Genomic DNA, 17,128 nt, shown 5'->3' with positions numbered 1-17,128 from the left:
ATTCCTGCATTGTACTGGGGGCGTGTCCTCACACTGCTGTGCTCTTCGCTCTCTGCAACCAGTGTTATGCATTGTCCCTGGAGAGATGTGTAATCAGACCTTTGTCTATGTTGTTAGTAGCAGCAGCAGGATTGTGATATACACATGTATTCTCCTGGAGTGCATCATTGGGGGGGTGTCCTCCAGGATAGTGGCATGTATGTCACTGCATTGGACGGTTTCACAACTATATAATGTTTTTGGTTAAAGATTACACATGTTTCTCAAATAGAATAAGCTGTGAAGCAAAGAGAAACAGCCGTGGGAGAAGTAACAATCCTGTAGAATATAAATCCCCATTCCACAGTCCTGCTGCTACTAACATACATTGCGGTATGATCATACAGCAATCCAGGGACAATTTTAACACTAGCTGCATAAAGCACAGAGCAGAGGACACACCCCCCCAGTACAATCCTGGAATATAAATCTGTATATCACAGCCCTGCTGCTACTAACATGCTATAATTATATAGCAATCCAGGGACAATTTTAACACTGGCTACAGAAAGCACAGAGCAGAGCGACTACAACCTCCCAGTACAATCCTGGAATATAAATCCATACATCACAGTCCTGCTGCTACTAACAACATACACAGTAGTACAATTATACATCTCTCCAGGGAAAATACTAAATACTGGCGATAGTCTCTCATCAGTCCTCCCTATAAACTCAATATTCAACAGCATGGCCTAGAGCTCCCCCTAGTGGTGGCTGGAAGACATTTAAATGTAATCATAACTTTGTCTATGCTGGGGGGGGGGGGGGGGATGTGCTCCTTCCATACTTTAGGACAACCAGAGTCTCTTCTGGTCCTACCGAGTCTCTTGGCACCGGAAATCACGGCGTTGTTAAATCAATGTAGACTCCAGGATTGCACTGCTGTGCTCTGAGCTCTCTGCAGAGCTGCACATACACTCAGAAACCCCTCCCAGTTGTCTATTAGAAGGAAATAAAGGATATATTGTTGCCCTGGCCCTATCCCTTTAAGAAGAGCGCTATTCCAGGGACTTTATTAGCTTTCCAAGGGTGTTGATTGTTTGGGTGGGGGGTGGGGGGCGGGGGATGGGATTAGAGGAGCCGTCCTCTCATTCCAGGTTTATTGTTGCGGAGCGTAGGAGTCACAAGAGGATCATCATCCTGATGAGGCGCAGCCGCTGGATGCCCACTTGACGCCGCGCCAAGAATCCCGCTATCCGTGAGGATAATGAGCGGAGACGTCTTATATTCCGAGGGAAAAAGATTTACAATGGAAAAAAAATTAAAAATTTTGAAACATTGTTCCCATGAATAATTAACTTGGAGGAATTGGACATATAAATAGCCGAGATTTGGGATGTAGGGGGCGCCGTGTTCTACCCGGAGAAGAGCATGTTCTGTGCCGGAATCTGATAGAGCGAGGTGATGCGACAATCCCCGCAGGACCCCGATCACGTAACAAGAAGGGGTTAAAGGGGGTCAGAGAGTTTTTATTTTTCCGGAGTAAAGTTGGTGAAATCTTCAACGCTTATTAGAGTTCCGAACCAGATATTGGGGCTCATTTACTTACCCGGTCCAGTCGCGATCCCGCGGGGCGTTGTCCGCCGCTGATTCGGGTCTGCCGGGATTCACCAAGCTCGTGCGCCCGATATCCAGCAGGTGTCGCTGCTGTGCCGAGGTCCTTATTCTTCCTGGTGAATGTAAGAGCATGATCTTGCGACAAATAGTTTTTTAAATTCCGCGGTTTTTCCGAATCCGTCGGGTTGTCTGACGGCCAAGGCCCCCCGATTTCTGTCGCGTGAAAGCCGGCGCGGATGCAGCACAATCCGATCGCATGCGCCAAAATCCCGGCACTATTTGGCGCAAAACGTAAATATTCGTGGAAACCCGACGAAAGCGCGCCATTCGGACCCTTAGTAAATGAGCCCCAGTGTTACAAAACTGCGATACCCAGCATGACCTGACAGCCTGAGAGTCATCAGGACCGAAACCGAGTCCCTCTCTCTCTCTGGAGGACCCAAAACATCCAGGTTTCCCATAGAGTTCAATATTCACAGTGTAATACCTCATGTATCCAGAGGAGGCACCGCAGGGAGACACTACACCCACCACTAGGGGCAGCGATCACAGATCCTCGTATCTTCTTATTGTAGAGCCATATACAGGGAGACATAAGAGACTCGGATACTGGTTATAATGTGCACATTCCCCAAATTATCATTTTAGGATTGTAAAATTCTCTGCCAAGGAGGCGATAATGGCCGCAGACACCGGATTATAGAGGAAGAATGAAAACAACGCGGGATCCATCCCTTAAAAGGAGTCGGGTGAAGCCTCCGAGGGGGGCGAGCCGGGAAAAAAAAAGGCTGATCTTCACATATGGAGACATGAAGAATATGTAGATGGCGTGGTGTGGCTTTTCCTGGATCAACAACAGTTAAATCCAAAATCTGTTCAGCTCCTCCTGCTCTATAACATGCTGCCTGCAGATAGGACACTGAGTAGAATCTGCTCAGCTCCTCCTGCTCTATAACATGCTGCCTGCAGATAGGACACTATATACAATCTGCTCAGCTCCTCCCGCTATATAACATGCTGCCTGCAGATAGGACACTATGTACAATCTGCTCAGCTTCTCCTGCTCTATAACATGCTGCCTGGAGAGAGGACACTATGTACAATGTGCTCAGCTCCTCCTGCTCTATAACATGCTGCCTGCAGATAGGACACTATGTGCAATCTGCTCAGCTCCTCCTGCTCCATAACATGCTGCCTGCAGATAGGACACTATGTACAGTCTGCTCAGCTCCTCCTGCACTATAACATGCTGCCTGCATATAGGGCACTATGTATAATCTGCTCAGCTCCTCCTGCTCTATATCATGCTGCCTGGAGAGAGGACACTATGTACAATGTGCTCAGCTCCTCCTGCTCTATAACATGCTGCCTGCAGATAGGACACTATGTGCAATGTGCTCAGCTCCTCCTGCTCTATTTCATGCTGCCTGCATATAGGGCACTATGTATAATCTGCTCAGCTCCTCCTGCTCTATATCATGCTGCCTGCTGATAGGACACTATGTACAATGTGCTCAGCTCCTCCTGCTCTATAACATGCTGCCTGCAGATAGGACACTATGTGCAATGTGCTCAGCTCCTCCTGCTCTATTTCATGCTGCCTGCATATAGGGCACTATGTATAATCTGCTCCGCTCCTCCTGCTCTATATCATGCTGCCTGCTGATAGGACACTATGTACAATCTGCTCAGCTCCTCCTGCTCTATAACATGCTGCCTGCAGATAGGACACTATGTGCAATGTGCTCAGCTCCTCCTGCTCTATAACATGCTGCCTGCTGATAGGACACTATGTACAATACAGTTACTACCAGTGTTCAGCTCTCTCCTTTGGCCACCAGGGGCGCTGTTGCCATCACCTCTTGTCTTGTCTCCCCTCCAGTAATGAAGTCTGGCAGCCCAGTATATTAATAAATGTAATAATAGAGCATCGAGTATAATGGATCCATTGTGCAGGACTCCGCCCCTTCCATCTTTTATATAAAGCCAAATGTAATAAAGGGCAGAGCTGCCATTTATAGCAATGACTGAATGAGGCGCCTGTGACATGTCATAGCCAGAAGGCACAGAGATACAGGAGTCATCCTCACCCTCTCAGTTCTTCCTTAAAAAAAAAAAAAAAAAAAAAAAAAGGGACGACAACAAAAGCTATAAAAGCAATGATTTATAATAAATCAGTAATAAGTAAACACCTGTTTGTCTCCATGGATACAGACTACAAAGACATCCTGTGTAGTCGGACCCTGATATTGTCTTAACCTACAAAACAAATGATACAATGTAACACATGACCTCATGACCTGACTACACCGGGTTTGTTTGTAGTCTGTAACCACAGAAACAAGATAAGTTTTATAACAAAAATAAATAAATAAAATAATTAGAAATAGAAAATAAACCCAAAATTCATCATCTTTTTAGATGGTTCCAGTGGTGCCACCAAGTCTTAAGTATCCAGAGAAGAAGCACAGGACTAACCTCACCACTTTCTCTAAACCCCATACCCATAAGGGTGATCAGTACTTTGTATTTTTTGGGGAGTGGGCAGGGTTTAGGCAGGACACACCCCCTTTTGGGCACTTATGTTCCTATCCAGTCAGATTAGAATAACCAACATCACGTTTATGCTACACGCGGCTGCCAATACGATCCCCAAGGCCTCTGGAGTCACCACCAGGAGCTGCCGGGGGCCCAGGTCTTCCAAAAATGCAGCCAAAATAGGACTTTTTTTTTTTCAAAAAGTTGTTTAAAAAAACTTTGTCAGCTGCAGCAGGGCTGAAAACTTTTTACATATGCAAATTAACTCGTTTTATTAAGTTTCAAAGAGGACAAGTCGTTTGTGTGAATCACCCGCACGCGGCGCACAAAACCTGTTACAACTCGATCCACAGCCGAATCCAAAAATATACAACAAGTCTGAACAGCGTCCGAGGATCCCGGGATCTACATTCTGGAATATCCGCCCAGCTCCTCCAATAGGGGGCGCTAATAACATTCAGATCCTTAATGTGTGGTAATAACTATCATAGGAACCAAACACTAGATTACAGCTCTATGTGCTATACAGGAGACTGCCTCTCTAGGCAACACATACTTGTTTGTTTTTTAAAGGAATCTTCTAGCCTAAAAATGACTCTTCTCTCTGTCTGGGGGAAAGGGGACACGTGGCTGCATGTACAAAAAGATCCACATCCAGGTATGTGCTATAGCAGAGACTGCCTCTAATCGATACACACACTTGTTTTAGGAATCTTTTCAAGCTTGTGGGCCATCTCTTGCCTAGGAATAATCAGTTTTTCTGTCCGGGTGATCACTCGTGTATATGTGACTACATGTACAAAATGATCCACATCATGCTCCATATGCTGTACAGGAGACTGCCTCTAATCAACACAGACTTGTTTTAGGAAGTTCCTTATATCTTTGCACTGAAGATTGCAGATCATTATCTGCTTAATAAGCGCTTCCCACCTTATCTGGGTAATCAGCACGTTCGGAGATACTACGTATAAAGTTTATCTACATTATAGTCTATGTGCTGTACAGGAGACTGCCTCTCTAGGCAACACACACTTGTTTGTTTTTTAAAGGAATCTTCTAGCGTAAAAACGACTCGTTTTTCTGTCTTGGGGAAAGGGGACACGTGGCTGCATGTACAAAATGATCCACATCCAGGTATGTGCTATAGCAGAGACTGCCTCTAATCGATACACACACTTGTTTTAGGAATCTCCTCAAGCTCGTGGGCCATATCTTATTTCTATGCACTGAAGATTGCAGCTCATTATCTGCTTAATAAGCACTTCCCGCCTTGTCTGGGTAATCACCACGTCTGGAGATACTATGTATAAAGTTATTCACATTATAGTCTATGTGCTGTACAGGAGACTGCCTCAGTGGACAACACACATCTAGGGAGGCAGCATGTTCTGCGTGTTGTGCATAATGGCCAAGAACCATTTGTCATCCCATCTTAATGGCAAACCCTTGTACATGTGTGTATCCACGCATATGTGCTATACAGGAGACTGCCCTTCCTGGGTAACACACACTTGTTGATTCTAGGAAGCTACTTATTTGAGTAGAATGAACTAGAATTTCCCCAAGGAGCCCCTTGTCTTTTGGTTTTTACAAGGAACCACTTGTTTTCTGGTCTTGGTGAGGCTACATTTACATAGATTATCTACAGAAAGCAGTCGCCCGGTGTTATACAGGAGACTGCCTCTCTAGGAGACACACACTTATTTGCTTAGAGACGTATCATATAATGCAGAGAATATTGTATTAACTTAAGAACCACTTGTCCTTCTGCCAGGGTGACCACCACATGAGCCCATGTGCACAATTATTCACACACAGCTCTGAGCGTGTTATACAGGAGACTGCCCTCCCTAGATGACACAGACACTTGTTAGTTTTAGGAAGCTCCTTATTACCATATTTTGGACCATAACTTCCCTAGAAGCCAAGGTGAGCACTATGGCGTATGTCTAGCTACATATCCAAGACTACCCACAAAGAGCTGTATGTGCTATACAGGAGACTGCCTCTCTAGATGACACACACTTGTTTTAGGAAGCTCCTCATTACATGGCGACTGTAGATCGGAACCAGTTTAGCAAGTCCTTCTCATCTGGTCCAGTTGACCCCATACATACCAGGTTATCCACATACAGCTGTGTGGGCTATACAGGAGACTGCCTCTATACACTGACATTCCAGTGACTCCAATAATAATATAATATGTGGATATAAAAAGGTAAAGGTTTAATTTCACAGATTTATTTTGTTTAGACTTTTCTTTTCTAGGCGATTGCCAACATCACCGCGATTATACGGATTTATATCTTACAAAACCGAGGGGTAAATCTGCACGTGTAAAGCCGCCAAATGGATGATTTACCGCTCCTGGGAGTTCTTGGGCTCCTGCCATACAGCGACGCATTTTTGTTTGAAATCCTGAATAGAGTCTTATAGCGCCATGTTTATGTATGCGAAACGGATCTGTTTTTGTCCTCGCTGCGCTTTCATTGGACGCATTTCTAAACTAATGCCTGTGCCAAAAATCTAATATGTTGGATATGAAACAAAAAATGTTAAAACACGTGGGACAGTCAATGTCATCTTACACATTCCACAAGTCAAGGTTCACAGTGATACAGCAAGGACAAAGATTCAGCAAGGATAGTGAGTGCAGCTCTGGAATATAATACAGGATGTAACTCAGGATCAGTACAGGATAAGTAATGTCATGTATGTACACAGTGACTGCACCAGCAGCAGAATAGTGAGTGCAGCTCTGGAGTATAATACAGGATGTAACTCAGGATCAGTACAGGATAAGTAATGTCATGTATGTACACAGTGACTGCACCACCAGCAGAATAGTGAGTGCAGCTCTGGGGTATAATACAGGATGTAACTCAGGATCAGTACAGGATAAGTAATGTCATGTATGTACACAGTGACTGCACCAGCAGCAGAATAGTGAGTGCAGCTCTGGGGTATAATACAGGATGTAACTCAGGATCAGTACAGGATAAGTAATGTCATGTATGTACACAGTGACTGCACCAGCAGCAGAATAGTGAGTGCAGCTCTGGGGTATAATACAGGATGTAACTCAGGATCAGTACAGGATAAGTAATGTCATGTATGTACACAGTGACTGCACCAGCAGCAGTATAGTGCGTGCAGCTCTGGAGTATAATACAGGATGTAACTCAGGATCAGTACAGGATAAGTAATGTCATGTATGTACACAGTGACTGCACCAGCAGCAGAATAGTGAGTGCAGCTCTGGGGTATAATACAGGATGTAACTCAGGATCAGTACAGGATAAGTAATGTCATGTATGTACACAGTGACTGCACCAGCAGCAGAATAGTGAGTGCAGCTCTGGGGTATAATACTGGATGTAACTCAGGATCAGTACAGGATAAGTAATGTCATGTATGTACACAGTGACTGCACCAGCAGCAGAATAGTGAGTGCTGCTCTGGGGTATAATACTGGATGTAACTCAGGATCAGTACAGGATAAGTAATGTCATGTATGTACACAGTGACTGCACCAGCAGCAGAATAGTGAGTGCAGCTCTGGAGTATAATACAGGATGTAACTCAGGATCAGTACAGGATAAGTAATGTCATGTATGTACACAGTGACTGCACCAGCAGCAGAATAGTGAGCAGCTCTGGAGTATAATACAGGATGTAACTCAGGATCAGTACAGGATAAGTAATGTCATGTATGTACACAGTGACTGCACCACCAGCAGAATAGTGAGTGCAGCTCTGGGGTATAATACAGGATGTAACTCAGGATCAGTACAGGATAAGTAATGTCATGTATGTACACAGTGACTGCACCAGCAGCAGAATAGTGAGTGCAGCTCTGGGGTATAATACAGGATGTAACTCAGGATCAGTACAGGATAAGTAATGTCATGTATGTACACAGTGACTGCACCAGCAGCAGAATAGTGAGTGCAGCTCTGGGGTATAATACAGGATGTAACTCAGGATCAGTACAGGATAAGTAATGTCATGTATGTACACAGTGACTGCACCAGCAGCAGTATAGTGCGTGCAGCTCTGGAGTATAATACAGGATGTAACTCAGGATCAGTACAGGATAAGTAATGTCATGTATGTACACAGTGACTGCACCAGCAGCAGAATAGTGAGTGCAGCTCTGGGGTATAATACAGGATGTAACTCAGGATCAGTACAGGATAAGTAATGTCATGTATGTACACAGTGACTGCACCAGCAGCAGAATAGTGAGTGCAGCTCTGGGGTATAATACTGGATGTAACTCAGGATCAGTACAGGATAAGTAATGTCATGTATGTACACAGTGACTGCACCAGCAGCAGAATAGTGAGTGCTGCTCTGGGGTATAATACTGGATGTAACTCAGGATCAGTACAGGATAAGTAATGTCATGTATGTACACAGTGACTGCACCAGCAGCAGAATAGTGAGTGCAGCTCTGGAGTATAATACAGGATGTAACTCAGGATCAGTACAGGATAAGTAATGTCATGTATGTACACAGTGACTGCACCAGCAGCAGAATAGTGAGTGCAGCTCTGGGGTATAATACTGGATGTAACTCAGGATCAGTACAGGATAAGTAATGTCATGTATGTACACAGTGACTGCACCAGCAGCAGAATAGTGAGTGCAGCTCTGGGGTATAATACATGATGTAACTCAGGATCAGTACAGGATAAGTAATGTCATGTATGTACACAGTGACTGCACCAGCAGCAGAATAGTGAGTGCAGCTCTGGGGTATAATACTGGATGTAACTCAGGATCAGTACAGGATAAGTAATGTCATGTATGTACACAGTGACTGCACCAGCAGCAGAATAGTGAGTGCTGCTCTGGGGTATAATACTGGATGTAACTCAGGATCAGTACAGGATAAGTAATGTCATGTATGTACACAGTGACTGCACCAGCAGCAGAATAGTGAGTGCAGCTCTGGGGTATAATACTGGATGTAACTCAGGATCAGTACAGGATAAGTAATGTCATGTATGTACACAGTGACTGCACCAGCAGCAGAATAGTGAGTGCAGCTCTGGGGTATAATACATGATGTAACTCAGGATCAGTACAGGATAAGTAATGTCATGTATGTACACAGTGACTGCACCAGCAGAAGAATAGTGAGTGCAGCTCTGGGGTATAATACATGATGTAACTCAGGATCAGTACAGGATAAGTAATGTCATGTATGTACACAGTGACTGCACCAGCAGCAGAATAGTGAGTGCAGCTCTGGAGTATAATACTGGATGTAACTCAGGATCAGTACAGGATAAGTAATGTCATGTATGCACACAGTGACTGCACCACCAGCAGAATAGTGAGTGCAGCTCTGGGGTATAATACAGGATGTAACTCAGGATCAGTACAGGATAAGTAATGTCATGTATGTACACAGTGACTGCACCAGCAGCAGAATAGTGAGTGCAGCTCTGGAGTATAATACAGGATGTAACTCAGGATCAGTACAGGATAAGTAATGTCATGTATGTACACAGTGACTGCACCAGCAGCAGAATAGTGAGTGCAGCTCTGGGGTATAATACAGGATGTAACTCAGGATCAGTACAGGATAAGTAATGTCATGTATGTACACAGTGACTGCACCAGCAGAAGAATAGTGAGTGCAGCTCTGGGGTATAATACAGGATGTAACTCAGGATCAGTACAGGATAAGTAATGTCATGTATGTACACAGTGACTGCACCAGCAGCAGAATAGTGAGTGCAGCTCTGGAGTATAATACAGGATGTAACTCAGGATCAGTACAGGATAAGTAATGTCATGTATGTACACAGTGACTGCACCAGCAGCAGAATAGTGAGTGCAGCTCTGGAGTATAATACAGGATGTAACTCAGGATCAGTACAGGATAAGTAATGTCATGTATGTACACAGTGACTGCACCAGCAGCAGAATAGTGAGTGCAGCTCTGGGGTATAATAGAGGATGTAATACAGGACCAGTACAGGATAAGTAATGTCATGTATGTACACAGTGACTGCACCAGCAGCAGAATAGTGAGTGCAGCTCTGGGGTATAATACAGGATGTAACTCAGGATCAGTACAGGATAAGTAATGCCATGTATGTACACAGTGACTGCACCAGCAGAATAGTGAGTGCAGCGCTGGTGTATAATACAGGATGTAACTCAGGATCAGTACAGGATAAGTAATGTCATGTATGTACACAGTGACTGCACCAGCAGCAGAATAGTGAGTGCAGCTCTGGGGTATAATACAGGATGTAACTCAGGATCAGTACAGGATAAGTAATGCCATGTATGTACACAGTGACTGCACCAGCAGAATAGTGAGTGCAGCGCTGGTGTATAATACAGGATGTAACTCAGGATCAGTACAGGATAAGTAATGTCATGTATGTACACAGTGACTGCACCAGCAGCAGAATAGTGAGTGCAGCTCTGGGGTATAATACAGGATGTAACTCAGGATCAGTACAGGATAAGTAATGTCATGTATGTACACAGTGACTGCACCAGCAGCAGAATAGTGAGTGCAGCTCTGGGGTATAATACAGGATGTAACTCAGGATCAGTACAGGATAAGTAATGTCATGTATGTACACAGTGACTGCACCAGCAGCAGAATAGTGAGTGCTGCTCTGGGGTATAATACAGGATGTAACTCAGGATCAGTACAGGATAAGTAATGTCATGTATGTACACAGTGACTGCACCAGCAGCAGAATAGTGAGTGCAGCTCTGGAGTATAATACAGGATGTAACTCAGGATCAGTACAGGATAAGTAATGTCATGTATGTACACAGTGACTGCACCAGCAGCAGAATAGTGAGTGCAGCTCTGGGGTATAATACAGGATATTGAATATGATGTATTAAAAGTAAGTATAGCAGAGTTTTTTATGCAAATTCCTTCTATATATAAACGTATCATCATAGAGGGGAACAAGACACCAAATCCTTATAGGGAGGAGAAGTCACAATACAAATGGAAGTAACAGATAATTTCTGATAAGGAAATCCCCATAATGGCAGGAGGGCTTTAAAGATAAGATGACAGCCCATCCATCAACATGGTGACAACAGATAGGTCATGGGGTGGGTGTCAGACCTAATGAGGAGGATAAAATGTGCTATGTCTGGAGGAGCTGAAGTGGTGGTTGAGCTGTAGTCATGTTCTCTAGGATAGGGGTGAGCAGAAAAGGTTCATAATTGGGGTGACTGACCCCATTGGCTACTGTATGGAGATAGGAGCTTGGACTGTCCATCAGCTCTGGTTACACCACGTAGAATTGGCGAGGAGACACTTTCTCCAGGTGTTTATGGCGTTGTCTGAGTCAGACGTTACCTGTACGAGTAGATGTTCCTCTTCCTCGAGATGAAAGGTGACTGGGGAGTGTCCCGCTGGTCACATTCCTTTCAACAAGTCAATAGACTTCCTCATAGTAAATGGGAGAAGACTGGAGACTACGAGGACAACCCCACCCAAGGAGTCACATGATACAGAGCAGAGGAACAGAAATGGCCGAGATTACAAAGCAACATATCTTGTCCCAACAGGGTCCTACACTGCTCCAAAACCAGTGATCTCTATAGAAGACACAAACGTGGTCTCCATTACCTTTCTTCTTGGGTCAAGATCTCCCAAGAAAAGTCATACTACATGACCAGCTTTCCAGAATATTCAGAGGACATGAAGAAATGCAAGGAAGAACATTGGTTGGTTTGAGAATATGGAGGACTATATTTGGCCATCAAGTGGCCACAACCGATAAGTCAACCCATCAGGGCTTGTAGGTCCCTACTCCTTATCTTTGGTGTCAGGAGATAAGATGGTCTAGTTTTCTAAGGCAACTCCAACTGAGACACTTTTGGGCACCAGGTTGTAGGACATGATTGATGCAGAACCAACCCATTGCTCATTAGCCTCATCTATGCTCATCTATGTGGGGGCTTTGGAGGTCCCTACTCCTTATCTTGGGTGTCTGGAGATAAGATGGCCTAGTTTTCTAAGGCAACCCCAATCGAGACACTTTTGGGCACCAGGTTGTAGGACATGATTGATGCATAGCCATTCCATTGCTCATTAGCCTCATCTATGTGGGGGCTTTGAAGGTCCCTCTTCATTACGTTGGGTGAAAGCAGAGAAGATGGTCTAATCATCAAGCTCATTGGGGGGGTATGTATGGACAGTGTCCATAGGTCTTGACCAATCATTCTGGTTTTGACATGGTGGCTCAATCCCATTCTCATGGATGAGAAACCCTGACCTACCACCAAGCTGAGTCATTAGGATGTAGCATATTAGAGCCCCCCGTTATTTTAACATTATGAGTTCTTATACCTTAGGGGTCAGCAAAAAATCATCTGCTTGAGAAACAGCACCACATCTGTCTCCAGGTAATAAGTGGTATTACAACTCATACTACAGAACCTGAAGACTACAGCATGGTTCTCCATCATAAAAAATTACATTCTTGTACACTTTCCGGGTGGTGCGCCATAGAGGGTTCAGTCTTCTTGACAGGTCTCCATCATACACACATCCTACTATTTACTCGCCTGACAAAACCCCCCAATAAACACCTAATAAACACCCCCCCCCCCTCCTTGCAGCCTAAAGTGGTCATCAGCGAGACCGGATACAGGGGACACCGGGACTGGAGGGAGGCAGTTCTGTGGGAACCCGTAGAGCAGGATTCCAGGACATCTCCTTGTGAATCTCTTACCAGCGTATGCAGACATGTCTCCCAGGAATGCACCGGCATCACCTCATACCCTACAGGCCCCGATCCCTACGTTCCTTCCCTAACATGGCTGATAAAAGGGGACAATAGCTTGTAATAAAAACACTACCAAAATGGAAATTACACCGACTGCACACTACAAGGAACAAGTCACTTGTCTTCTGCTGGAGGGTAACTATTACAAGTCAGTGCCCGATGTGGAGGAAGTCTCCTGTATAGCAGATGTCACTTCCTGTGTCATAGAGAGATGATTGGTTGCTTGACTTGATGATGAAACGGGGGAATGTACCAAGAAATAGGGAGTGGGGGGCTACAAGGCTGGTGCTATACCTGCACACATGAGCCGGGCAGAACCCCCCCCATTGCAAAACAAAGCAGAAGCCCCCTGCACAGTGCCACCCCAGCTCTACCAGCCTGCCCCCAAACATTATCAGCCCACCCAACACCACCTGAGCGTGCTAGTCTCAGCAGCCCCCCAGCACCGCCTGAGCGCGCCAGCCCACCCCCCCAGACACCGCCTGAGCGTGCTAGCCGCAGCAGCCCCCCACCACTGCCTGAGCGCACCAGCCGCAGCAGCCCCCCCCCAACGCCGCCTGAGCGCCAGCTGCAGCAAACCCCGCCCAAACCCCACCTGAGTGCGCCTCCGCAGCAGCCCCCCCCCCCCAACACCACCTGAGCACGCCAGCCACAGCAGCCCCTGACACAGCCTGAGCGCCAGCTGCAGCAAACCCCACACCTCCTGAGCGTGCCAACCGCAGCAGCTCCCCCCCTGACAGCGCCAACCACAATACTCCTATAATAGAGCCACTCTGCCTCCATAAAGGGGTCAACCACAGCACCCACAGAACCAACCTTACAAGCACACATGGAGTAAAAATTGTAAAGTGTTTGGAGGACTGGAAACTGTCAGCAAGATGCTGATGACTGATCTGACCGAATATCACAGAATAAAGCGCAGCAGATAATGGAAATAGTGTGCAGGTAACACAAGCGTCTCCGGGGCTCATCCTGCCTGCTGACAGCGTCCACTAAAAAGCAAAAACACAACAGATAATAAAGTGATCTCACACGTAGGATAAGGAATCTGCATGTGACCAGAATATTACACCACGGCTAGAAATCTGCTGACCCCATGAAGGTCCCCGAAGCCAGAACACGGAGGACCCTGCGCCAAATACATCTGGATTATTCCCAATCATTCATAATCAGCCAGCAGTAAAGAAGACAAATGATCCAAAACTATGCAAACAGGAGAGCCAAGTCATGTCCAGGGGAGGGGGGGGGGGGGCACTCAGCTTTCCACAGACCCAGAATATCATTAAATATAACAATCATGCAGTTACATGTTCATTTTCATAGCCATTTCCCTCGGTTTCGGTCTTTACTGCGGCTCTGGGATTCTATTCATCAACCTGAATCATCATTAGTGGATTCTATCCTCAGCAAGCAGTGCTAGATCAGGGGAGGACACACAGGGACCTCCTCAGGGTTTTAGGAAGTAACAGAGAGGATTATTCTTAATTTCTTTTGCAGATTCTCACACTTCCTGTTTACGCTGTGGTTTTTACTGTGTGAACCCGAACCCAGAGGCGCAGCAAGATATGATAAAATGTTACTGCCCGAAATCTTTGGGTGACCCCCAAGTTACAAAGAAACTAAACCATAGCGATGCGTTTGTTACAATGTATCAGTCTGTGCGATGCAGCTCACAGAAGAATCTATAGGCCAGATACAATTGTAGCAAACCCTCAGCTGTGAGAGGTATTAGGAGAGACTTGCTGACAACAAGCAGTGGCAGGCAAGCAAGCAGCGGCAGGAAGCCGACGCACGCACGCACGCAAGCAAGCAGCGGCAGGAAGCCGACGCACGCACGCAAGCAAGCAGCGGCAGGAAGCCGACGCACGCACGCAAGCAAGCAGCGGCAGGAAGCCCACGCACGCACGCAAGCAAGCAGCGGCAGGAAGCCCACGCACGCACGCAAGCAAGCAGCGGCAGGAAGCCGACGCACGCACGCAAGCAAGCAGCGGCAGGAAGCCGACGCACGCACGCAAGCAAGCAGCGGCAGGAAGCCGACGCACGCACGCAAGCAAGCAGCGGCAGGAAGCCGACGCACGCACGCAAGCAAGCAGCGGCAGGAAGCCGACGCACGCAAGCAAGCAGTGGCAGGAAACTGATGCACGTGGTTGCAGAACTTTTGGAATGAAGATTTGCTGCAGCAGAATCAGTGATCGGCTAATTTCCCTGATCAGCGATCACCAGTCAAGGGGTTACTAGGCAAAAAGGGGTTCCTTTTTAACACGGAGATTCCATAGAAACCCACAGCCTCTGTAAAAGCATGCACATGCAAATGAGCTGATTACATTCTGCATAAAATTTGCATGTCATTAAGATACCACTTTCTTTAGAAAGTTCCTCAAGAGGGAACTTCTTCACAGATTCCTTAAACGCTTTGCATACAGATCAGGGCGAGTCCCAACCCGTCTCCCCGCGCCGTACTTGACATCCTCGCTTGCCCAATGGGTTAATGATCGGCAAAACAACTCGCCAAACCCGAAACGCAAACTCCCAAAAAAATTTCCAGATGTTGTTGGGAGATGTCATTGGGTTGGGAGAAAAGGGGTCACCCAGCTTTCTAGGGCTCCAGAATACATTGACATTCCTCCCTCTTGATTTTGCTACATTGTGTCAGTCTTTACTGAAGCTCTGGAATTGTATTCGTAAAGCAGAAACATAAGGAAAAAAAAAAAGTGTTCAGAGCACAGTGATCAATGCTACAACAGGGGGGGTGTGTACGCCTTAAAGGGTCTCTTAAAGGGACGGAAAGTAAGCAGAGAATGGTATTAAGAGGGTTGTGTGACTACAGGGTCTAATACCCCCAAACCACGGGGTCTCCCCGCACAGCCCTGGTGGAACTACAAGTCCCAGTGTGACCATCATATATATAATACTACCAAACCACAATGTTTGACCGCGGAACCTGGTAGAACTACAAGTCCCAGCAATACACATAGTAGCAGTATGTGAATCCTGAGGGATGTGTAGGTGAGCGGATTCCACCCTATAGTGGTCACATGATACAACGCATACGGATAAGCACCGGCTATGTGCGTTGTAGTCCTGCGGGCACAGGAGGCGTCATGCTTGCGCGTTTGTGATATTTGCCCCACTTAGGGCACTTTGTAAAGACTTATTACAGCACAACAGGTTAATATTTTTGCCAAAATATCTACGTATCTTCACGACCTCCGGATGGCGCCGCTGTCAGGCGCAGGACCCCGAGAGGCAGGGAATTTGAATGAAGGGAGCGCAGTGTGAATGTAAAGCAGCACACGGCGTCCCCAGCACACGGCGGGCCCAGGGTCTTGTAAAATTTAGGATTTGAGCCCAATAAAAGAGAACTAGGTCACAATTTCCATGGAAAAGCCGGCAGAGACCCCCCTCCTCTGGGAAAGCCCCCCATCGTCTCAGTAACTCATGGCTACAGCCTGACTCAACCCCGAATAATCCAACTAGACTCAACGTGCAAAGTTCAAGCCGGCGTCTCGCCCCAACACACCCTCTGCCCCTGGAATTGCCCCCCTATACACGTAACAGACCCCACAACTGGGGGAAACGTGCCGCAACATTGTAACAATCCTACCTCTGCGAAAGTTCTAAGAGTCCCGGGCTGTGCTCAGGCTGCAGCTACACAGGGGGGGGAAGTGGTGAAGTTTGAGGCTCAGCTCTGGGGCGGCCAAGCCCTGTGCACTCCACAGCCAATGAGCGGGGGCCCTGCCCGGACTCTCTGCAAGGAGGTGTCACAATCAGGAAGTGACTGCAACAAAGCTCACATTCAAGCCAGCGAGGGGTTAAAAGGGGAGGGGGGGGTAATTAGGCTCCCTGTCCCTCGTTACTGAGCATGCTCCGTGCAACATGGGATTTCCATCTAAAATAAAAATACAAAATGTAAACAAAGCAAAATACAATATAACAAAACAAAAAATTCCAAAAAATTTCTCGCAACATCCTGGGTGATCATGTGACGCGAGTCCTGGCCAATGGTGGTGACTTATTTATTTCTAATTTCTTATTATTATATATTATATTATATATTATTATAATATTATTGTTATTTGTTATTTGTTCTGTATAATTGTTATTATTCTATCATTCACTCCGTGTGATTTTATCTTCTGTTTGAGTTTGTTTTATAGTCGTTTATTTTTGGGTTGTTTTATTATTTTTTCCTTATT

General features: G+C 46.0%; 1 protein-coding gene across 1 annotated transcript in view; it reads right to left on the bottom strand.

Moving 5' to 3' along the window:
• Positions 1 to 16,716, bottom strand: part of LOC140074721 (rho GDP-dissociation inhibitor 2-like) — a 36,989-nt gene extending 20,273 nt beyond the window's left edge. Inside the window, exon 1 of the mRNA XM_072119847.1 lies at positions 16,537 to 16,716. The gene's annotated coding sequence lies outside the window, so the exon portion shown is untranslated. The remainder of the gene's footprint in view (positions 1 to 16,536) is intronic.
• Positions 16,717 to 17,128: the final 412 nt, after the last annotated feature.

This window comes from Engystomops pustulosus, chromosome 8 (genome assembly GCF_040894005.1).
Source record: "Engystomops pustulosus chromosome 8, aEngPut4.maternal, whole genome shotgun sequence".
NCBI classification, from domain to species: Eukaryota; Metazoa; Chordata; class Amphibia; order Anura; family Leptodactylidae; genus Engystomops; species Engystomops pustulosus.
Note: the sequence above shows the minus strand (reverse complement) of the source record. Positions and strands in the feature narration are given on the sequence as shown.